The sequence below is a fragment of the Alosa sapidissima genome, chromosome 2 (genome assembly GCF_018492685.1).
Source record: "Alosa sapidissima isolate fAloSap1 chromosome 2, fAloSap1.pri, whole genome shotgun sequence".
Classification (NCBI taxonomy): domain Eukaryota; kingdom Metazoa; phylum Chordata; class Actinopteri; order Clupeiformes; family Clupeidae; genus Alosa; species Alosa sapidissima.
In genome coordinates, this window is record NC_055958.1 from 14654930 (window position 1) to 14663649 (window position 8720).

Below are 8720 nucleotides of genomic sequence, written 5' to 3' on the forward strand. Positions count from 1 at the left end.
TGGGAAGAAAATGAAAGTTAGGCATAGCTGTAAGCATAACATTCAAACAGCTAACCTAACCTGTATTTCAAACTACTGAATAAATACTATGAGATGAGACAATTTCAGAGATGAAATGTCATTATGTGTACACAAGAACATTAATGCACACCATTTGATAGTCCTGTTTAGGTCTATTAGCAGTAGGCCTAACATAATCATATAATACAGTTAAGGACATGATGCATATACATTTGCGTCCACAGATACTTTTCATGTTCATGTCTAAGGGATCAGGTTTAATATACAAGGATACAAGGATGGAAGTTTATTGTCACATGCATAGTTACTGGAAGTAAGAAATGCAGTGAAATTATGTCTGGTGTCAGCCTATTTGTGCATTTCCTTACCAAGGAAGAAACCTTGGGCAGATCCACGGCTCAAGGGGCTAACCCAACTGCCAGGGGTCTTGGTGTGTGTGTTGGGGGGATGACAGGGGAGATGGGATAGTGTGCTGTGTATGTGGGGAGAGGGCAGTGTGCAATATGTGTGTTGGAGAAGCTTCCTCATGAGACAATGTGCTGTGTATTGGGGGGGGGGGGGGGGGGGGGGGTCAGTGTGCTGTAAGAATGTTGGGGATGTGTGTTGGAGAAGCTTCCTGATGAAATAATGTGCTGTGTATGTAGGGGAGAGGGGGGGGGGAGTGTACTGCAAGTAGAAGGGGTTTAGTAGATTAAGTGGCAAGGGCTGCATAAGAAAGGTGGGGGAGGATTGGGATTGGGTGGGGGGCACCAACAAGGAGCACCCAAGAGCAACAGGGGCAAGGAAAAACTCCCTTACCAAGGAAGAAACCTTGGGCAGATCCACGGCTCAAGGGGCTAACCCAACTGCCAGGGGTCTTGGTGTGTGTGTTGGGGGGATGACAGGGGAGATGGGATAGTGTGCTGTGTATGTGGGGAGAGGGCAGTGTGCAATATGTGTGTTGGAGAAGCTTCCTCATGAGACAATGTGCTGTGTATTGGGGGGGGGGGGTCAGTGTGCTGTAAGAATGTTGGGGATGTGTGTTGGAGAAGCTTCCTGATGAAATAATGTGCTGTGTATGTAGGGGGGGGGGGGGGGGGGGGGGGGGGGAGTGTACTGCAAGTATGGTGAAGGGACTTACTATTGCAGAGTACTGTATGTATGATGTATGTGAGTGATGACAGTGAAGATGTGTGTGTGGGCGGAAGGGGAGTGGAGCAGTGACTGTGTGTGTGTAGTGTGTGTGTGGGTAGGTGGGGGCAGTGTGCTGTAAGTATGTAGAGGATGTGTGTTGGAGAAGATCCTGAAGACAATGTGCTGTGTATGTAGGGAGGGGGGGGGCAGTGTGCAGCAAGTAGAGGAGGCTTACTGTAGCAAGCAGTGTGCTGTATGTATGTGAGGTGATGACAGTGATGATGTAAGTGTGTGTGTTTTGTGTGTGTGTGTGTGTGTTGGGGGTGGGGGTGGGGTGGGGGCAGAAAGGGAATCAAGGACATGGGTAGATAGATGGAGGAGAAATCAAAAATAATAAATAAAAAGTTCTATGGAGATGTGCAAAAGTTGGAGAAAGTCAGATATGTGTGTGTGTGTGTGTGTATATTCTCAAAGCAGGGGCTTTTTGTTTTGTCCTGTGTATATAGCTGTGTATATCATAAGTCAAGGTAATCTTCCCCAGGCATGAGGAAAGTGTAGGAGATAGAAATATGTTGTGGAAAGATCACATAGCACTCATGGATGGATCAGTAATCCATCTCTGGCAACACTACAGCCAGCCTTTAGCATGCGGTTCCCTCAGCATGTTTGAGTCTATAAGCTGTAGAAGCTGCTGACTTGTAGCTCAAAGTCTTCAATAAGATCAAAACAAACAAGCGAGTATTGAGATACATCCACTGTCAAATGCAAAAAAACAGGTAATCAGCAACTTTGACAAGGTCTGTCATCTGTGATTATGTCTGAAACCTGCTTTAGAACTGCTCTACCAAAAAAGGACCTGCCTTTGCTAAGTAGTTGTACACAGAATAGGTTATAAATTTGGCCAAGTCTCCTGAGGTTAAGGCCTTGAGTTCTTAAGAGTTATTTTTATCACAACTGTATTGTTAATGACTTGAGGTTTATCCTGACAAATGGGATACTTTAACATACATGTGAATTAGTGTCTGCTGGTCAATGAGCCTTACAACCTAACAGCCTAGACGTTAATAGGCACATTCATCATCTAAATGTTTAAGGAAAGTAAATTGAGGAGGTTATTAGGGATTTTAAGGAAGGTGCAAGACAGAGTTCAGATTCGTTAATTAACACAGCTATTTTGACAGTGTCAGTGAAATATAATGGAAATGTGGTTCTTTGTCAGCCAGCAAATAATGTTGTAATCAGTGCTCAGAGTTAATGCTGATATCTCATAACTAATACATTTCATTATCGTAAAACTTTATCAGGTGACCAGTCGGCTAAAAATGCTTAGTTGTTTGATGCTGTATGAGACATTTTACTGCACAACAAAATGATTACACGTTGGGCTTAGAGGGCAAACTGTACGATTTTACTTGATCTTTAAGACAATAAAGAGACCAAACAGTACGAGAAGGAGTTATAGTGGGCTACTGACTGTTGTCATTACATGAATGCAGATGCATCTTCACAGGTAATAGGGAACTTCCGTTTCTTCTGTCACAAATGAATGTGTTAATACATGTTGCCTAACAAAACATATACAACAGAAAACGTTCTTCTTAACACATAAATTTGCTAAATCTACCGAAATTATTTGTATATGGTCGTCACGTTATCTGTCATTGATTTGGGCTATGCGTAAAACTTTATCTAGCTTTATCTAACTAGTTTATCACGTGACCAGTCGGCAAAAATGCTTGTTTGGTGCTGAATGAGACATTTTACTGCACAACAAAATTATGTTGGGCTTCGAGGGCAAACTGTAAGATTTTGCTTGATCTGTATGTTACCTGGCTGATGGGGCACGGGAGAAGCAGCCTGTCAGATATGAAGGTATATTGGGTGCAAAAGTGGCGAGCACATTTAACTGCAGATTTTGCATGTGCACACTAAAGTCATAAATGTGTAACAGTAAAGTTGAAGTTGTACATATTTTTTATATCTTGTTAACACAAAATAGGGGCTACGGGTTCACAAATCCTTTCCTGTGAGTCACAACTTTCAAGAGTCATGCACTCGACACTTTTGCTCCAATCGTTGCAGCGCAATTGGTGCGAAACACATTTGCACATCCGTGTTTCATAATCTGAGAACATGCACAACATTCGTGCATTTGTAAACCCAAATGTGAACTAATGCATCCGAAGTTGTGCATCTGTGAAATAATTTCTCATTAATAAAATTCTACAGATCGCTTTGATTTTCTTGCACGACTACAAGTCAATTGATACAAGTGCTCGAATCTGCTTCTACGAGTGACGATACTTTTGCTCCTGGCTAGGTGATATAATAGGGAGGGAAAGTAATCTCATCGCCATCTAGTGGTTGCGTTCCTAGAGTTTAGCGGAGTGGATGGGATTTTTTTTTTAGAAAAAATATATCTAGGTGCACATTGGGATCTTAATTTAATGCCTTCCATATGTTAGGCACTGGGGTCACCTCTATTGCTTCAAGTGGTCATATCTTATTTTTAGGATCAGTTGAATTGTTTTGATTTTTTGTCGTAACACGGTGATAAGGAACTACAGCTGCATGTGACGTCACATGTTTGGGCGCTTAATCTCTAACTGATCAATACGCAATTTGCTTAACTGGCTTAACATATTTTTGTAATAACAGAACGTGATTTAAACCGCGTGGTGATAACCTTTATGTCAGGATAACTGGTGTTGTGCTTCTACTCACATGAAGAGCTAGCTGTAAGTGTTAAGTGTCAATGCTAACCAGGCTATTAAACAAACCATGCTACCGTGAGAAATGTTGAAGGGTAAAGTCACGTGACTTCTTTTGTAGTTCGTTTATGAAACAAAAGGAGCAATTTCTATTTTCTTAAATAAGGCAAAATAGGGTCTGACATTTTCACATTTAGAATATTATTACTGTATAGACACTGAAAAATATTTTTGGTGGATAACATCGCTGATTTGGCTTCACAATATTTTTTTTTTAAATAGGTCTATGGGACTTAACATTGGAGCTGCTCTTCGATAGGAACGCAACCACTTGGGGCGCTGGTTTTCACTTTCCCTCCCTACACTCTAAAAAATACTGGGTTATTTTCTCAACCCAAACGCTGGGTTGAGGCTGTCAGGGCATTTTGTGGGGTTGTTTTTACTCATGTTGGGTTATTTTCTGTAACCCAGCTTGTTGGGTTGATAGTTTAGGACAGCGCCCCTCCTCTCTCCCACCTGACGTGGAGTACACTACCCAGCACCTGGGTGACTTTAACACAGCTGCATAGTTATTTGAGAGTTCGAAAAAACATCGTTATTCTTCCAACCGTCCAGTCCACCAGCTGTCGGCATGCAATGGAAATCAGGCGATTTCGTAAGGTATGTATCTTTAACTTTTTTTAAAAAATGTTTTATCCAGACGGATTTTAAAAGTCCACCCAGAGATGTAGAAGCTACCCTTCATGATATGAATGGATATTCTGCCTGCCAATTTCGTTCAGCCTCAAACAGGTTAACAATTGTGTCATTCATGCTAACTAACGTTAGCTAACATTAACTTACAATTACTGTTCATGTTAAATATACACAAAGACAGACTCATAAAAACATAGTTCTTTGTTCACTGGGTATGAACTGCTGACAGAGACAAAACGAACTTTTACAACGAACTAAAATGAGCATACCAAGCTGGTTAACATTAGCAGACCATATAGCTAGCATCAATGCTAATTAAATATGCTTCGTGGTGGTTGTAGCCTAGACTATGGTTGCAGCTAACGTTTGTCAGCTAATATAAGCCAACACAGTTGAAGTAATGTTAGTCTCTTCACAAGCCACACGTACGGTAATAATAATGGCAAACAACATCTTATTAATTCATTCAGGGTAGCTTCATATTATAGCCATGTAACTTAACGTTTTTGGGTGTTTTTGGTTGTAGCAGAGAAGACGGGCTCTGGTTGTAACATCAGACAGTCATTTAGCTAACGTTAAGGCTCTGGCATGGTCCTGCGTCACATTTGCGCGTGTCCAAGACGTGCGTCATTTTTGCCGTGGACGTGAAGCATACTCCAATTTCTGCTGTCCTGAATGCGCGTTAAATTGTTAAGGTTAGCGCCTGCGCACTACGGATTAACTGTGATACTCTGTCCCACCAACTGGGGGCGGTACGTCGAGCCTGAAAGTAGGACACAACCACCAAAGAAGCCTGAAACGCCTGAAGAAAAGAAGAACTTGGGATGTGCGAGCACTAAACGAAGGAAGAGCTGATGAAGGAAAAAGCACCACGAGTACGTTCGCCTGTCTGCTGGGAAGTTTGATAAGCTGGCCCATCGCATCGCTCCATTTATCATCCACCAGAACACACACAGCACACCTGTTGGTATAGCAGAGAGACTAGCTTAGCCTACTTGCTTATTAGGCTACTTAGCCTGTAGCTAAGTGATTCGGTGCTGCGAGGGCAGCAATATTGGTGCGATACAAAGTAAAGACATTTTTCTGAACACAAGCAGCAGTGTCATGGTAAGAAAGAGTTGTGCGTACAGATGTCCTCAATTAAATTTGTATTGAGTCTTCACACCTGCCTCATACCAAAAAGTATGAACCAAAAACCTGTAAATATGACGTGTCAATAAAAGTTTTGAAGTAACTATTTGTGTTCATAATGTATGTCTCACTGTGATAATGGGTGTATTTAGAGCGAGAGGTAGCCTAGATTATTCCTTCAATTATTATTATGATAACATTATCCGGTGTTGACAGGCGAGTTTCGAGATTGAGTTCAGCATTGTTCAGGAGTAGGCTAGGTGATAATGATTGCACCTGGGAGAGGTAGGCTACATTCCCTTTATTATTATAATCACTATTGATAACGCATTATATATGGAACAGGCGAGAATGCATCTCGATCAGCAAGTGTTACTGGGTTTCGCCTGAGCGTTGTAGATAGATACCTTTATATGGCTCTGGGTTTCGCGATTTGATTTCAGCATACGCTCATTTTTAAAAGATGCATTTAATCCGAAGTCATGTCAGCTCTCTATGCAGGGAGTAGGGCTGTCACTTTTATTCGAACATGACGTGAAATATCCGTAGTCGAACTATAAATAAACTATTCGGTTTTTAGTGCTGTGTAGCGCATTTCCCGGTGTTGACAGGCGAGTTTCGAGATTTGAGTTCAGCATTGTTCAGGAGTAGGCTAGGTGATAATGATTGCCCCTGGGAGAGGTAGGCTACATTCCCTTTATTATTATAATCACTATTGATAACGCATTATATACGGAACAGGCGAGAATGCATCTCGATCAGCAAGTGTTTGGGTTTCGCCTGAGCGTTGTAGATAGATACCTTTAATTGGCTCTGGGTTTCGCGATTTGATTTCAGCATACGCTCATTTTTAAAAGATGCATTTAATCCGAAGTCATGTCAGCTCTCTATGCAGGGAGTAAGGCTGTCACTGTCTATGATTAGTTTTATTTTATTGTTTACCATCTCATTCAGTGCTATATGATCCAGGGCTCATGACCAAATCAAGCCAATATAATAGCCAGTAGCCACAATGAGCCCATGCAGCCACCCTGTTTCGACAATCAAAGGTAACGCACAGAATGGCCAGCAGACAGATAATTACGTCCCCAACTCATCGAAAATGTGGTGTCTTTAAATACTTTGGGTTCTACACCATAGATGGTAAAGTTACCGTTAAATATAATGTTAAAGAATGTATCTGTGGATTGTGGCTTTACATCGGTCGAAGTTGACTCCATGTCGTGGTGTCTCACGTAACTCAAAGCCAGGCAAGCTGAGGACAGGCGCTCTGTTCCATCGTCGTTATGGTAACCAAACAAGTCTTCTTCTGTCTAGGTTTGTTTCTACGTTTAAGTGTTGTTCTTCTATGTGGTCCACCTACTGGAGGGGAGTGTTTACAGCAGTTCCGTTTCACACATGCGCAGTCTACGCGTCACTTTGACGCGCGGTCTTAAATTTCGGTCGACTCAAAGACGCGACGCATGCTGTAAAAATGACGCAATTCTCGTCACGCGCTCACCAGTGCCGCGTGACGCAGACGCGGGACCATACTTTAGGCTTTACCCGGTAACGTTAGCATCTAGAACTAGAAGCTACAAGTTATTATAACAACTCTATAGGTGGTCATGGTTTCCGAGTGTGTTGCGCTAATATTTTGTCTCCTGGTGGATTTTTAATGTTTGTCAACATCATTCAATGATAATGGTTCATGAAAATCTTGATATAAAGTTCTGTAAATAACAGTGATTAATGCACTCTTTTTTTTTCTTTGATTCACAGGGGTGATGCCCAAAACAGACGGTGGAATCTGCCTGCCTTCATGGAAGTATCACAAGCTTTTTCTAGCTATCTGTTCAAAAAATAAACTGCCAAATAAATAAATGTCGAACTGTTTTATTTCATTGCATGGCTATTGTTGCCCATTGGATGGATTTTAAAACATTATATTGTAACATTAATGATTTGCAAACATTTATTTGAATTATTATCAATTAATAGTGATTGGATTAAGGAGAAAAATAAGATACTTAGAATAACCCATAAATTAGGTCAGCATAACCCAGAAATGACAGTGAAAATAATATAAATCCTGGGTTGTATAAGATAGCCTACCCAACAATTATGTAGGTTTAACCTAACAGTTTTGTTACGATAACCCAATGTTTGGGTTAGACTATCAACCCAACTCATTGGGTTGACCGAACAACCCAATTTTCGGGGCTAATATAACTCAGTGCTGGGCTCGACCACTATTTACCCAGTGGGTGGGTTGAAATTGGGTTGTTTTTAACCCAATGTTTTTTAGAGTGTATAGGAGCAAAAAGATTTGTGTGCACGTCGAGCGAATCGATCGAGAAAACAAGGCGGCCGGATCTGGATCCTGGATCACGCTCAGACTACCATTGCCTGCTCATAAGGTAAGTAACATGATAATAATATGAAGAAAGTTATCTTGTTTGTTGGTTTACATTATCATGACAGATATGTTTAGCTTAGCTTACCTGCTTGCTAAATCCTCCAGTGCCAGTAGGGTTGCCACCTGTGTCTGACAAAAATCCTGGACATTTTGACCATCCAATCAACCTTTTTGTTTGTAAGCAACGGCGCCTTTCGCACATCTAACCCAAGTTAAAAACCATCATACTAAGCGACAATTGTATAGCTAGAAATTGTAAGAATGACAATTTCTAGTTATTTGTTTAGTTAATTGCTTTATTTAATAGCAGACCTTTATTATTTTGTTATATTTTCAACAGTTTTTAGTTGTGGACACCTGGGGGCAGTATTGAGAAAAAAGGGGGAATACATCATTAGGTTCTGCTTTTTTGCTTATGTGGAATAAACTTTCCTTTCTCTGTCTCTCCTTGTCCCACACACTCTCCATCTCCACCTTACCATTTCTAATGAACCTCCACGGTGCATGCCCCCACCACCACCACCCATATTATGCTACGTCATTTTTGTAGAGCCAATAAGGCTGTGCATACGTTTATGGATGTAGGCACGCTTCAATTAAACTGAAATACACATTTTGCGAATCATGTACAAAAATCCGGGACATTCAGT

General features: G+C 41.2%; 1 long non-coding RNA gene across 1 annotated transcript; it reads left to right on the plus strand.

Moving 5' to 3' along the window:
* Positions 1–4208: 4208 nt before the first annotated feature.
* Positions 4209–7547, plus strand: LOC121695813. Its single transcript, XR_006026170.1, has 2 exons — positions 4209–4505; positions 7434–7547. It is a non-coding gene; the product is annotated as an uncharacterized LOC121695813 (long non-coding RNA).
* Positions 7548–8720: the final 1173 nt, after the last annotated feature.